General features: G+C 44.3%; 1 long non-coding RNA gene across 2 annotated transcripts in view; it reads left to right on the top strand.

The window, feature by feature from the left end:
* LOC311600903 overlaps positions 1-14,238 on the top strand; it is an 84,828-nt gene extending 70,590 nt beyond the window's left edge. For both annotated transcript variants that reach the window (XR_014780401.1, XR_014780402.1), the window contains one exon: positions 14,079-14,238. This is a non-coding gene — a long non-coding RNA (uncharacterized lncRNA). The remainder of the gene's footprint in view (positions 1-14,078) is intronic.
* Positions 14,239-15,962: the final 1,724 nt, after the last annotated feature.

Below are 15,962 nucleotides of genomic sequence, written 5' to 3'. Positions count from 1 at the left end.
CCTTCAAGGCTTTCCAACTGCAGATTGGTCCAGTGTCAGCCATGTTTTCCTCACTGCCATCACCTGGAATGTAGCCAGTGAGCTAAGTATTTGTCCAGTAGACGGCGCTGTTGTACTCTAGCCTTGCCCATCTGGTAAGGCCAACCTTTCTCCCAGTGGTTCATCTTAGGTTTTCATAAGAGGGATCAGACATTTGGGAAAGACTTTCTTTAAGCATTAGATGCAAATCAATCTCTCTCTCTTTCTCTGTCTGTCTGTCTGTCTCTCTCTCTCTCTCTCTCTCTCTCTCTCTCTCTCTCTCTCTCTGTCTCTCTCTCTCTGTCTCTGTCTCTCTCTGTCTCTCGCTCTCCCCCCCCCCAAACCCCCACCTCTCATGGCTTTTCGAAGCAGCATAGTAAAAAGAAAATCAAAAGCAACATTCACATTTTCCTGTCCTAGAATCAAAACAGCAACCTTTGGATGGGATCCTAACAACTTGGACTGAATGAAACAGCCAGTGTGTGTGTGTGTGTGTGTGTGTGTGTGTGTGTATGTGTGTGTGTGTGTGTGTGTGTGTGTGTGTGTAAAATGGTGTTCAAGTATCTCCAACATCTAACCACCATCCTGTTTTGGTTGAGGGCCCCAAGTTACACACTTGGTGGGAGGCCTGGGCTGGGCAGGGTGGGTCTTTTTCCAGTGAGCGCAGGAACACTAGGCCACTGTGGAGGAAGGTGTAGGGGCTGCTGCTAGGTGGCTCAGGCACAGCTGTCCCCAGATGCTCACTCCCAAAGAGTCTACAGGGCAGCAGCACCAGCTTTGACCTCAAAGGGACTGAGACAGATGCCACCCTGGCCTGGGGTCAAACTGTGTGTGGGGACAGGGAAGGGAAAGTAGACTTTGGCTGAGGGAAGAGAGGAAATACGGGCACCTAGGGAAGGCCACTGCCAGGCAGCAAGTTAGGAAGCTCCAATCTGACAGCTCCCTGGGAGGTCTGTCTTATAAAACTTATAAAAACGCAACTAAAAACTTAAAAAAAAAAAGCTCAAATTAAAGGACTACTTGGAGAAAATTCTTGTTTCCAGTTGAGAGTGGTGGTGCTCAAGTTGGATTAGGAATGGGAGTCTATCAGTGTGGGCCTAGGGTTTTCCATCTTCCAATTGTGATAGATTTTTAGAACGTCATGCTTTTACTGGGTCTTTTTGATCACCATAAAAACAGGATCCCTGTCCCACCTCCCTCGCTGGGTTGCTGTGACAGCCACACATAGGAAAGTTTGTCAGTTCTAAAGTTCCAAAAGGGTTGGAAATCCAGCACTTGCTAGACACAAGGCCCCTTTCCTCTCATTCCATGGCACAGCGCAGAACTCAGAAATTTTGCATATAGTAAACACCAAAACAAACAGACCAGTCAACAGCAAAACAAGTGACAAATGTATGCCACCACCAAACAACCATCTCAGTAGGAAGAGCTTATGTTGCAGTGAGCAACGGCACATCCACACTCGCTGTCTTATTTTCGTCCTATAAATAGTGGAAAGCCATTCATTTGGAAGTCTTCAACATTTAGCTTTTCCATTGCTGTTGCTTATGAGGAGATTATTGCAGTCAGATCCAATCCAGAGAAGACAAGTTTGTGACCTCAGGTGTTTGAGGAAGCAAGCCTCCACCAGGTCAAAATTAGACAAGAGATAGAGCAAGATAAAAGTGAGGTGTTTGTAATAACCCAGAGTGCTGGTATGTTGTGGTACACTTCAAACTGATTTTCATATTAATGAGAGAGGAAGGAGAAAAAAGCTGTAATATAAAGCAAAACTCAATTAATAAAAGGAAACTCCCCTGACTGACTGAAATATCCTAAGAATAAAGCAACAAAACAGAACACATGCGGATCACGTAAGACTTAAATCCTTCCGAACCCACTTAAATGAGCCACCTTCAACCTTTTCTATAAGTAAACCAACATAAGCACATGTTAAAGTCAACCTAGGAATTTTTGTTTGCAGATAAGTTTAGGCCATGTCTACCCTACCAGCAGGAATACAGACTTAGAAAAGGTGGCTGATGAAATAAATCCAAATGAAAGTGCTAAATAATCAGAGTCCAGGCCCTGAGGCCATACACTAGAGAGTGGCTGTTTGGTTTGGTTTTGGCCTCCCCTCCCCCAGAGGGCCAGCTGCAGCTGCTTTCTCCTGTAGTTCGGTTTTGCTAATCTGTTTTATGCTTCACTCTAAAACTAGAGTCCAGGGAATTCTGAAGTGGAAGCTGTAGATGCCGTTAAACAAACAAACAAAGGGATAATCACCCTTACCAAGAGGGGAGGAGTTGGTTACATCAGGACTCAGTAGCATTATGAGATATTATGCAGCCATTTAAATGAACAGAGAATATTTACCACACTCTGAAAGAGAGAGTTAGAATTCAAAAGCTGAGGCAGGTAGTGGTGGCGCATGCCTTTAAGCCAAGCACTTGGGAGGCAGGGGACAGACAGATCTCTGAGTTCGAGGCCAGCCTGGTCTGCAGAGTGAGTTCCAGGACAGCCAAGGCTACAAAGAGAAACTCTATTTCAAAGAACCAAACCAACCAAACAAACAAAATTCAGAAGCTGATTGTTCATTGACTGAAGGCTGAAAGAAAATGGAGGTTATGATCATGTCTTGCTGATATCTAATTTTTTCAACACTAGTTTTAAACATTCTCCTTGGCTTTCTTTCCTTCTTCTTCTTCTTCTTCTTCTTCTTCTTCTTCTTCTTCTTCTTCTTCTTCTTCTTCTTCTTCTTCTTCTTCTTCTTCTTCTTCCTTGTTAAAAATATAGTTGTTCAGGATGCCATTTTAAGCTGGGGGGAGGGCAGGAAGGATAACTAACTAACTAACTAACTAAATACCGCCAAGCCCACCAGAACCTCTTTAATGTTTTAATTTTCAATTTCAGCTCAAGTTGTTTTTGCGCGCACTCTCTCTCCCTCTCCCAACCCCCACCCCTACCCCGCTCCTTCTGCTCTTTTATCTTCCAGGACTGTGGATGCTCTCACCTCATGCTGTTCAGTGTTTTCCTCAGGAGGAAGGCCTAAGTTCTGCTGTCATTGTACATACTGAGCAAGTATTTAACATGCACCCTCGAGTAAATACCGTAATAAGATTTGAAAAGGCATAGTGTAGGCAGCAAGCCCAGGTAGCCTATGGTATCCTTTCAGGAATGTGTGGCTCCTAAACTTAGTCTGTCTTTGGAACACACTGCAATCAGAGCTGACTTTAGATAGAAAAGGAGGGAACCCGTGAGAGAGATTTGATGAGAGGGGCTCGCATCACTTGCCAGAGTGTCCTTCACGCAGAGTCCAGTCTGGTGTCACATAGACCTCCCTGAGGCTCCCTCAGTCGGCTTCCTCCATGCTGTGGGCTTGTCAGCCCTCTAAACACACACTGAGACTCCAAGAAGACAGCACGGCCGCCGCTAGAGCACATAAGAGGCTGGATTTGAACCCTAATCTTCTCATTTCATAGCTAGGGCTTTTCTAGTCTAACTTGTTTCAATAAATTGATTGATCTTTTTAGAAAACCTTATCTTTTGGCAGGGTCTTACTCTGCAGCTTAGGCTTGCTTTGAACTTCCTGTCCTTCCGCCTTAGCGTCTTCAATGCTGTGGCATGTGCCAGGGTGATTAGAATGCATTTGCCTTTTTTTTTTTTAAATAAAAAATGACTGTGTATGCATTCTTTCAAATTTACTAATATAGTGTAAAATATTTATATCTTATAGCAAATAAATAATGATATAAAAGGAATGCAAATAAAAACAAGACCAAAAATCGAAAGTAGACAACAGACTAGAAAATGCGAAGCTGTCCTTCTGCCAGGGATGGGAGGTAACGTGGAGACTGACAACTGGACAACGTGCTGAGAACGAGAGAGGGGTTGGAGCACTCAGTCCTAAGTAGAATGTCTTCATCAAATCCCTGCCCCCAGGGCTCAGGGAACTCTGTGGAAAGGGAGGCAGAAAGATCCAAAGATCAGAGAGGATGAGCAGCACCAAGAAACAGCGCCTTCCAGACTCAACAGGACTGATGCATCATAAACTCACAGCACCTGTGGCAGCAAGTACAGGGCCTGCAGAGGTTCAAGCCAGATGAGGATCCTAGCAATGGGAGGAGGAAGCAGACATGACCCCAATCCCCAACCCAGAAGCTGTCTCCAACTGTCAGCTGCTCACAAAGGAAAAATTAACCTTCTCTAAACCAGTCTCTCTCCATGTAAAAACCACACCGAAGCCCGTGCCCAGTAGCAGATGGCCACCACAAAACAAACTCAGTGGCCTTTTTGTTTGTTTGTTTTTGAAGACAGGGTTTCTCTGTGTAGCCCTGGCTACCCTGGAACTCACTCTGTAGACCAGGTTAGCCTCAAACTCAAGAGATCTGCCTCTGCTAGGATTAAAGGTGTGTGCCACCACCAGCTGGCTGGTAATTTTGGAGGTTTTTCTTTCTTTCTTTCTTTCTTTTTTCTCATATGGCATTATTTGCACACTTTTAAAACTTTACTGGTCTTTTGCTTATATATTATGGTTTCCAATTTTGTGTTTTTATGGTGTGTGTGTGTGTGTGTGTGTGTGTGTGTGTGTGTAAAAGCATGCTTACACACATACGTGTATTTGTCTCTTATGCTTTTTCTTTTCTTCTGCTTCCTTTGTTTTATTCTTGTCTGTTTGTTTTTCTTTTATTTTCTTGTTTGCTTTCTAAAGTGAGAGAGAAAGAAGTCATGGAGTTGGGTAGATGGGGATATCTGGGAAGAGATGAAAGAGGGGAAACAGATCAGAGTATATTATATGAAAAATTGTTTTCAATTAAAAAAAAAGAAAAAAACGAAGCCAATGGGATAGGGACATTACCACAGAGGATTCCAGTAAAACAATTTTGTTTGTAATAATCAGTTTATGCTTGAGCAAATACAATGTTACCTGACCCAGAAGAGGCATACCAGTTTCAACCTGACTGGAAATCTGGGTGTGATCTTTTAGTTCTCCCAGGTGTCAAAGGACTCTGGACGGCAGATTTATGGGCTTGTCTAAGTAGGAGACTGGTACTTCCATGAGGGCCAGACATGGTCCATCTCTTTTGATGATGGCCTCTTGGAGCCATAGTGATTGACACATCACTTAAGAGAGGTCCAGGGAGAGCAGAGAGGAGAGACTGCAAGCAATTTAGTGAAAACAGGAACTGAAAGATCGGCTTCTCTTTAATCTAGGTAGTTTATTCTGGGTAATGGAGGCAAAATAAAAATTATTTCGGCAGTCTAGGAGGACTCTTGGCCCTTTCCTGAGGAGCTGGGTATGCCTGGGCAGAGGACAGCACACTTGGTGTTGACCTAATTTACAGGTGGGAGGGAAGAAACACAACTTCATAATCTGATGCTTTCTCTGACTCTTGTCTCTCTCTTGAAGGTGTTTTACTGTAAGACCCCCAATCTGATAGTAGCTCTGAAGATTCAGGACTGAGGGTAGACATTTGTTAGCTTGAGCAGGACAAGGCTGAGAGTACCTTCTCCTTCGAGTACCAAGTGTCAATTTTTCCTCATCCATGATAACCTCAGTTGGATCACCAAGGATTTTTGTTGTTGTTGTTGTCATTGTTGAAGAAAATTTTCCTTGTGGCAGGCTCAAGAAACACCGAAAGAAATGTTATAGCACTGGAGAAATAATGAGAGGGAACAGAGCAGAAAAGATGCTGTGGAGATAAAAGGATCACCCCAGACATACTCACACATTAAAATATGTCAGGAAGGAACACATAAATCGAAAGTGGCACAGATGCTTAAGAAACAGAGGCCAGACGAAGGCAGGAGAAGGTGGCGGAAGGCCTCCACTGTGGACAGAGGACAGTAGAGAGATACACTAATTCTGATTGGGTGCCCAGCCCAAGAAATATAATTTAAGGATATTGTGATCTTCAGGGCATCTCAGAACCATCTGGCATTCTAAGTTCTGATTTGTTCTGTGGGTATGTGGGTGAAAATGGAGTTTAGTGTGTGTGTGTGTATGTGTGTGTGTGTATGTGTGTGTGTGTGTGTGTGTGTGTGTGTGTGTTTGAGGTCATCTGTTTTTGCCATGTGGTCAGTGTCTTTTAAATATTTAAATATTTAATTAATTTGTTTTACATTGTTTTTAAGGAATGGTTTGCCTGTTGGATTCTCTGAAACTGGGGTTGTGGATGGTTGTAAATCTGGAGGTACCGTGTGGGTGCTGGGAATTGAACCTGGATCTTCTACAAGAGCAACAAGTGCCTTGACCACTGAGCCATCTCTCCAGTCCATGTGGTCAGTGTCTTTAGGACAGAAGGTTAAATCTTTTGTTCTTATTTTTAGATTTGTCTATTTATTACGTATACAGTGTTCTGCCTGCACATATGCCTATATTCCAGGAGAGGGCACCAGATCTCATTCTAGATTGTGAGCCACCTTGTGGTTGCTGGGAATTGAACTCAAGATCTTTGGAGGAGCCGCCAGTGCTCTTAACCTCTGAGCCATCTCTCCAGCCCCCAAATCATGTTTTTAATGGCATAATGAAGTGATGAAAAGTTTAGAGTTACGGGACAGGTATGAATGACCTCAGAAATACTTTTGAAAGGGGGATTTTTGTCTCACAGGCAGGAGGAGGTCACAGTAAGAGTTAAGGTTTGTGGTCAGGCCCACACTGAGCTTCTGAGCTCACTCGCATGAAGGGCATCTTCCCCTTCAACCTCTAGCCTCTAACATCGTACACAGCAGGCACACCACAGATTATATTACATTGCACAATGCTGGCCTATCATCTACAAGATCCTGAGCTGGATCCTCAGCACTGCATACATCACCGTACTGGCACTTACCTATAATGCCAGCGCTTTGGGGATGGAGGCAGGAAGATCAGACGTTCCAGATTATTTCTGGTTACACAGCACATTTGAGGCAAGGCTGGACTACCTGAAAGGTTAAATTGTGTTGCTCTTTAAGCAAGCCGCTCTCTGCATTGCTTGAACCTTTTTAATGAATGTGAGTTAGATGGTCCCAGAGGGCACGTATTCTTTTGGCCCATCATGCCAGATCAAGCCACACGTCTCTGATGAAGTACAGTGTTATCTTCCTCAGCTGCAACCGTTGATGGTTCCATTATATCATGTGGCTTTCCTCTGGCCCCCCATTCATTAATATCCACACAATGTCATTTGTCGTAAGAAAAGGATTTGCCATTCACGATCTTAAGGTCTGTTCTGTGTTAGTTAACAACTACCCACAGTGGGCAGCTTAGCACACTGCTCAGCAGGAAATCACATTGTAAATGATTTGTTTTATTTCAGTCTTGTCATTCTCGGTAGCTCTGCACTGCTTTATCTGAGCTTGCGAAACAGCTCTGAGTGGGAGTGGTCAGACTCAAGTTAGGTTCTTACTCTTCATCACACTTGGCACATTTTCTTTCCCGACACATCCAGTGGATATTGTGCAGACATGCTCCAGCTAATCTCAGGAAGACTGAAGTTTTTTAGACGGCCACTCTTCGTATGGAGGGCTAAGTGGCAAGAGCAGGAAATGCTTCCTTCTGTTTGGGTTGTGTTTTCTTAGCTTGGAGAAGAATTATAACTTAATGGGATTGATTAATGACCCCCACAGGAGACGCCGCAGCCCTGTAGCTGAAGGAGCTGACTCCATAGTTTGCTTTTCAATCTCCCAAGAGCTTTACCAGTTGTAAAGCATTTACTTCCCCAGTTTACTTTGGGGAGTAGATTCTGTAATTTAAAAATGTGCTTTGAACGGAAGGCCCAGTGCTCTGCAGAGGTTTCTGGAGACTGTTACCTCCAAGAGAAAAAGGACGGTGTCTTGTCTCCCAAAGAACCTTTAAATTCACTTGATGTCATTTTTGGAAATGTCATCGTTTGATTTGCCGATGCAGGATATTTATTAGGAGATGCCATCGTGTCAGACTGGCTTGGTGAAGATGCCAACACCTTAGCAAAAAAGATGAAAGTCAAGGTACAGGCACCCAGAAGCTCAGGCATCTTGGTCCTTGACATACAGTGCCATGCTTGATTGAGTGGCTTCTGTGAGCTTTCCAAAGGACCTGGCCAGGTAAAGCACAAGGGAGAAGAACTACAACTTAGCCTTGTTTTGTTTCCTCTTGATAGTGATTCAATACATTAGATGTGGTTGTTGATGGGTATTTCATTCATTAATAGATACAGTAATGCAACAAGCCATTGAGTGCTCTTCAGTAATGCAACAAGCCTGTTCTTCAGAACAAACTCCTGCCCCGGAGCTTTTCCTCTGGTAGTGGAGAAAGCAATCCATGAGTAAGCAAATGAAAAGACAAGTTGCATGTGATTGCTTCACCTGCCGGGGTGGTGGGGTGAAATGTAACTGCCTAAAGCTATGGAGAGGGACAGGGGTCCTACTTTGGATTAGGTGTCCAGGAGAGGTTAGTCTGAAGACCACTAGAGCAGAAGCTTGCCTGGAGAGAGGAAGGGAGAGTGTGAAAGGATCAGCCTGGAAAAGGCGGTTCCAACTGATGAGCAATACGGACATAAATGGAGTGTGGGGTTGTGGTAGAGAAATTGTTCTCTGAAGCTCAGCTGGTGGGGTTGAAATCCCAGCTCCGTGCCTCGACTAGCTTCCATTGCCAACTTGACACAGCCTAGAGTCACTGGCAACTGCAATGGAGAAAGTGTCTAGACCCCATTAGCATGCTGTTTGATGTAAGAGACCCTAGCCCACTGTGGGTGGCACCATCCCTATGCAGGAGGACCTGGGTTATATGAAAACCTGGCTAGGCATCGGCCTATAAGAGAGCTAGAGTATGAGCCAGCAAGCAGAATTCCTCTATGGCTTTTGTTTTAGTTCCTCTTGAATTCTGGTCCCAACTTCCCCTCAGGGGCTTGTGACCTGGAAGTATAAGCCAACTAAGATTTTTCCTCCCATCAGTTGCCTTGGATCAGAACATTTTATCACAGCAACAAAAAACAAACAAACAAACAAACAAACAAACAAGCCAGAACAGCATGGACCTTACCTTTCCCCAGGGATTAAATACTAAAGATTGTGGTCTTCGCTGACAAGCTCCCGTGCAGGCAGGGGATGGAGCTCAGTGAAGGAGTGTTCACCCAGCATGTGCAGGACCTTGGTTTAGTTCTCAGCCCCACAACAAACAAAACAAAGTAAAGCAACACTTACCTTCCTGTGTGTCAGTTAAAATGTTAAGCCTTCCTATATTCACTGTCATGTTTAATTCTCACATCAGCTCTGCAGAATTCGTTTGATTCTAAAATCCACTCTACCGACAAGAACACAAGAGTAGAAGAGGCTAGCTTAGCACCAGGATTCAACTGCTCCAGTTTGAATCAAGAACCAGTAGCATTAATACCAAATAAAACTTGGGACGAACAGAGCCAGCTGTGGGGATGGGGAGGTTTTTGCACTTGGAGGTTTCTCCCTCCCTGCCAGTGACCTCCTCTCTTCCAGCTCTGCTTGGGGCCTTCAGAGGTGGTTTGGGATGGCAGTTACCCATGGACTGTCACCTCTAGTTTTGGATATTTTCCTACACAAATCACTCCTTGCTCCCAAGCCTTGGCAGACGCCCACCTTGGTTTAGGTAAGGTGACACACCAGGCTCAGCAGAAATGCCAGTGGACACTGAGATTTGGTAAAAGTAGTGGCAGCCAATGAGCCTGGCAGTGCACGTGAGCTGCTGCATGACCTAAGCCAAGTCATTGAGTTCTTGAGCCTGTTTTCTCCCTCATAAAACCGATTCCTCAGATGTCTACTGCAGACCCCGATGAAAGTGGTTTCTCCTGTGTAAACCAAATGAAGTCACAGGGAATGACATCGGCTGAATACTTAAAACACAGCATCACTTGAGCACTAGCATGTTGTCATAAGTGGGCAGCGTATCTTCTGATCCCTTGACTGTTAAGATGTATTGTGGTGATATATAAACTCCTGGGCCGGCTTCACATTTCTATTTCTGATCTGATGGGGCCGTGTTACATCTCATTCTTCAAATCTCATTTCTCTGATGAAACGGAAACAAAAACAAAATAAAACAAACCTACCTGTTGGTTTTTCCTCAACAGTTTAGAACTTGCTTCTCTGGAAACTAGATCTGATTAGAGCAATTCCTGCTTTCTGGAATTGAAGCTATGCAACTCTGTAACTTCTAGAAGCTCATGTATTTACTTTATTGTAGAGAATAATCTTAGCCAGAAATCTAGGTGGAATGAGAGCTTTGTTTTGCTTTAGTTTTAGTTTTGACACGGGATCATACCATGTTGCTCTGTCTGGGCTGCAGCTCCCAGCCCCCTGTGTCTCAGGCTCCCTCCACGGAGATTATAGGTATGTGTCACTAAGCCCAGGAGCAGTTAGGATTGAACTGACTAATTTTGGTCTAACTGTAAAGCAGAAAACGAATCAGAAACCCCTCTCTCTCTTTTTACTCCATAGAAAATATTTGTGAAGTATCAGTTGATAGCTCAGTGTGGTTGCCAACTCTGTGTGTGTGCTCCTGAGTTTGTGCGCCTGTGGATAGTGTGTGTAAAGGAGACTAGCCATTCTGAGGATCTCTGATGAAACCAGTGTACAGTGTGGTATATACAGTCATGCCGAGCAAATAACTGAGCTCCAGGTGAACTGGATGCGAGAGCAGTGAAGACCCATCACACATCAAAATGATGTTCAAAGCTCTACAGTGATTAAGGACTCAGGCTTGATGCCAGTTCCCTGGACTGGGATCCTTGGCTTGGTGACTTAGCTCTGATGCCGTGGAGAAGTTACTTATTCTCTTAGAATTCCTCATTTTCACTAGCAAAGTGAAGGTAGTAGTGAGACCCATGTCTCAGATTGTTCTAGTAAAGACCTGGTGTGTAGTTTTACTGTAAAGCTTTATTGTTGTTGGCTGTGAGAAAGCTTACTATGTGTAACACATTCCATTACACTAACTCTACACAAAAAAAGAACTATTTTATTCTTATTTTACACATGAGAAATCTGAAGAACAGACACAGGAAACAAATTGCCCGAGGCCACTCAGTGAGCACCAAAGCTGCTGACCACCATCCGGCATCTGTTCCAAACGCAGACTCCAAAGCATCACATTGAACTGCCCCAGACTTGCTTCCTGTTCAGCCGCTATCCGCCTTCTCCTTTATCCATACCCCCTTTTTCTCCTCTTGGTGCACTTTCTTTATAACATGCCTTCACTGCCCAGTCCAGTTCCAGTGAATAGTAACCATTAGTGGAATAGGACACACTGAGCAGTCAACACTAGACACCTGGTCACTTGACTGCATCTGTTCCTGAGTGATCATGGCCCATTCACTAAATCGCACACTGCCAGTGGCCTTGAATACAAAACTTCATAATTAGTAATTCTTTTGTTTCAGGCTTACTAAAGCCATCCTAAGATCTATCTACCTTGAGGGTTTTTGTTCTGTTAGCTTTGGAAAATATTTTCTTGGAAATTGTTTGGCTAATGTGCTATCTCCTTAGAGTGTATTCTTCGGCAGGTTCAGAGGAAACACTTAATGGGGTCTTGGGCAGATCATTTTCACCTGGGTGCATATTGACACTACTCTCTGTAGGGCTTGACCTACCTTCTCTGCAGATAGAGTTAAGAAAATGCGGCCCTGCCATGTTTGCCTCTCCTGGTAACGGCAGCAGGGCATGGCTGCATTTTAGAGAGAAGAGAGAAAATTGCTTTTCCATCCAAAAGTATAAGACTGTGACTCATGTTGGAGCTGGTTCAGAGTAATGGGTGAAAACTCCAGATCGACAACGAAAAGCCAAGGGATGCTGGGGAGAAGAAAAGGTAACAGACTGGAAGTCAGAGGTGTGCATCTAGGAAGAGTCAGCTCACTGCAAAGATGAGAGGAAGCAAGTTAGGGATAGGTTGTTTAAAAAAAAAAAAAAGCAGAGCTGTGAATGTAAGCGAATCACCCAAAGAAGTAGCTTCCAAGTGACTTTCATGATCCTAGATAATCGGAGAAACTCCAAACTCCAAACCCAGCAAGCGAAAGGGAAATCCAAAGAAAACCAACCTAGCCTTGTAAACAAAGTGGAAATTTCCTTCTGTCCAAAAGGGCCCCAGTCCCAGCCGTAGAGGAAGCAAAGGGCGAAAACACAGTTCTGCCTGAAGTGACCTCCTATTTTAAGAAAAATCAACAGCCCCAAAAGAAGGAAAGGAAAAACAAAGCTCCACCCAGAAGGAAATTGTAGGTAAACAGCCCGAAGGGAGCCGGAGGTCTGGGAGGGCTAGCACACAGAATGGAGCAAGCAGGCAAAGGCGCCATTAGCCTCTGACAATGTCAGCTCTGAACTTTTGCGAGGACCGCTTCGTGATTGACAGAAAGGGCTTAGGGGTGGGAGGCGCCAGACAAAAGGGAGCTGGCTGAACCGTCCCCTCTGCAGTGCGGAAACTTTGATCTTTGGAGTTTGCTATTCTACCCTTCCCTCCCGCCCCGCAGCCCCAGCCCCAGGACTTTGCTAGTGTGTAACCCAGGGAAGAGCAGCAACCACAAAATGTTGCCTATAATTTTCTGCAATTTGTCACATGCCCTCTTAGAGCCCTGGGGAGATGGTTTTCTTTTGTTTTTCAGCTGCATCTCGAATGCTGGCAAGGTAGTTCAGGAAAGATAAGAGGAAATTACAATCTTCCTTCAATGTTTCTAGTGGTGTGTGTGTGTGTGTGTGTGTGTGTGTGTGTGTGTCTTTGTCTGTATGTGTGTCTGTGTCTGTGCCTGTGTGTCTAGGCCCGAGGACAAACTTGTGTCTCACGGACCATATACATACCCTTAAATATGTTTTTAATTTTAATTTTTAGACAAGGTCTCTAGACAGCCTGGAGCTCACCAGTTAGGGTACTCTGACTGGCCAGTGAGTGAAGGGAATCATCCAGTCACTACTTCTAGGACTAGGCCTTTATTTTATTTTGTTCTTCTTAATAATTTTAAATATGTGAGTTCTGGGGAATCAAACTCAGGTCCTCCTGCTTACCAACTGAGCCATTGCCTCAGCTCCCGCAGGCCTATTTCCATTTTATTTTTCTGCATATGCATTTGTTTGGCCCACATGGCATTTAACCCAGCTTCGGGCCTTAATACTTAAAAATCAAGAGATTCCAAATAAAACTTGTGTTTTTATTTGCTGTTGAAAGCTTTGATCACACAGGTCTCTGGCTGATGTAGGGGGTGACGTCTTCTGGGACTGAGTAGCTACTGTCCTGTTCAGGTGACAACGTGACATTCCATCAATCCACTTGCTTCTGTCACTTCTTTGCTGGCCCTTCCCATGGGAATTTGTATCAGTTTCCAAATTGGTCCACAGACATCTTTAGGGATCTCCCCTGTTTAGTCCAGGGTGACACAGACTGCTGGGGACATTATGGCTGTGTTTGGACTTAACATATACTTGTACTTCGGCTGGTGTTCTCTCTGGGACCGGAGGGAATGATGACATCGCTGCCCTCTACTGTGAGTAAGATTTCTGCTCCAGTCTGTGAGTCGGGCTGAGAGTGACTCTAAGCACACTTTTCTCTGATGCATTCCTTAAATCTGGTAGTATCATATCTAAACCTCTATACACAACCTCCAATATAGAAGGTTATTGAGTCCACAGAAAGCTCATTCTACACTCACTTTCCTGTCAATGACCCTCAGATGCTTTATAGGCAGCATCTGGGATAGTTCAAACAGAGCCCAAAGTGAGCAAAAAAGAACAGCCCAATAAACCATGTTACACAGTATAATATAAGCCTACGGAGCAATAGCCACCACTGTGATGTTTAAGATCCATTTGTCTACCCGTCTATCTGTCCATCCATCCATCCATCCATCCATCCATCCATCCATCCATCCATCCATCCTGTGTTCTTTTAGCCATGTTCTGAGTCTTCTAGCTGCCTGCCTTAGGAAGCAGGGCTGCCTCCACTCCAACTGGGCTTTACAATCTCATCATGGTTCTTTACCTTGGCCATTTCTGCAAGTCAGTGGAGACCAGTACATAACCAACCCTTTCACACAAAATGGCCTGCCAGAAGCCCAGGGGCGAGCTGCTTTGCAAAGGTCTCCAACCCTTAAACGAACCTCCTTTGGTGCTTTCAGGAATTCTGTTGTTGAAGCCACAAGAACCCTTAAGAAAAATCCTTGGAGGAAGTTGGTCCCCGCTGTCACTGAAACCCAAAGGAGGGGCGCCATGGGTGAGGAACCGCTGCCTAGATGTCATGAGGTTGCTTGTATTTCAATAGAATTCAGCGTACCACCTCTGTGGCTTTTAGCCTCTCTAATAAAGCAGTTTTTAAAAAGCTAAAGACGTAATCTGCCTTTTAAATCTGCTGTTCCTGCTGAGCCTAAATGGGGTTGCAGCAAAATGCCTGGCCAGCATTAGAGTTCCGGGAAGTCAATCAACTGAAATGGGGTTGCTTGGGGGGCTGAAGTATATTTGAAAACACTCTGGGGGGGGGGGTGCGAAAGAACTGAACAAAGGCAAATTACATGAAAGGAAGAAGCAGGCAGAGGCTTCCAAAGCTAAAGGATCTGTGTTTTGGAGGGGATGGAAGCTAAGGTAGGGATGTTGGCCTTTACTGCTGAGCTATCACATCAGAATAAGGTCTCATTTCTTTTTCCATTAGGAAAATACTGTCACAGTGAACGTGCCTTTAAACACACAGCACGGACTAGCCAGGGATGCACAGTGTGCCCAAGCACCTTAAGAGGATAGACTGGAAACACGGATAAGGCAAAGATGGGCATACAGAGGTCGCTCTCACAGGTCCCTGATCCCTGTCACTAGAAAAGTGACAGACTTCTTAGTGACTTGGTTCATCGATAAAGCAAACTCTAGCTTTCTTTGTATCCCATGGAAGAAATCTTTTGTACCCCATTGGAAAACACTGAGCAGAAAACCTACTATTGATAAACTACTTTTTTAAAAACTGGAGACAAGGTTAAAAATGGGGCCTACAAAGTATTATATTCTTAATAATTTCCTGAAACATAATGCATGGCTGGATGTGATTTAGGGAAAGGATTTTCTATGGTGAAATAAAAGTTCATTTTGGATTATCCAGTCAAAACGTAACTTATTTGAAAGGGTTAATTTGCTCTATCCCCGGTAGATATCTTGTGGGATCTAAAAAGGAGTAGAATTCATTTCCTAATAAATTAGCATTAGCTTTACATGTGTTGCCTTCAGATTGTATGTGGGCAAAGTGAATTATGCTTAGACAGATGGCAAGAACAGCAATAGCGGTACAGGAGGGGGTTTAAGGGTGCCTGTCTTGTACCTCCACGCTACACAACATACATAGAGTAGACCATGTTGCCCAGAAAGTTCTTATGCTTTGTTGGATGACACGACAGAGGCAGAAGCTTGTATGTACTTCTTCTGCCAGTGTGCAATGGCTTGGTATCCTTATAAGGCCAGGGAGAGTGCTGAGTGCAATACCTCAGAACACTTGAGAAGGTCGATACATATGAGAGTGAATTGCAAGGGATTGAATCCTTGGTTTGGGTAAGAATGGAAAAATCCAGATGCTTAGCCAAGGCGGTTCTGAAGGGCTTTGATCTGGATATCTCAGGAGAATGAACTTGAATCATTCCAGTGTCCTCTGGTTTTGGACAGGCGAAGAACATAGTAAAGAAATAAATAAAACCCAGAATTTTTAATGGATTTTTTAGAACTTCCACTTCTGGCTGCAAGTAGGAGACAAAAGGCAAATAGATATTGTCCTAAAAATGCTAAGCCAGGATTTTTTTTTCTAACCTCAAGAAAACATTGGGGTTTGATGAGGTTCAGCCTTGGGGCAAGTTTCAGGACAGTGTTTGTTCTAGCAACTTCCTCCCTTCTCTGTGGAAAGTCTTTTGGAGTCTGTTGTGGTTCTGGAAGCCAAGCTCTGAGGGCTCTAGGCTTCAGTGTCATGAGACGAACTCCAGTCTGTCATTGTGCCTCTGCCCACATTTCCTTCAGTGTGTTCTTTGGACCTAGGC

Source organism: Acomys minous (genome assembly GCF_964271855.1).
Source record: "Acomys minous genome assembly, chromosome: 6".
In the NCBI taxonomy this organism is placed as follows: Eukaryota; Metazoa; Chordata; class Mammalia; order Rodentia; family Muridae; genus Acomys; species Acomys minous.
Note: the sequence above shows the minus strand (reverse complement) of the source record. Positions and strands in the feature narration are given on the sequence as shown.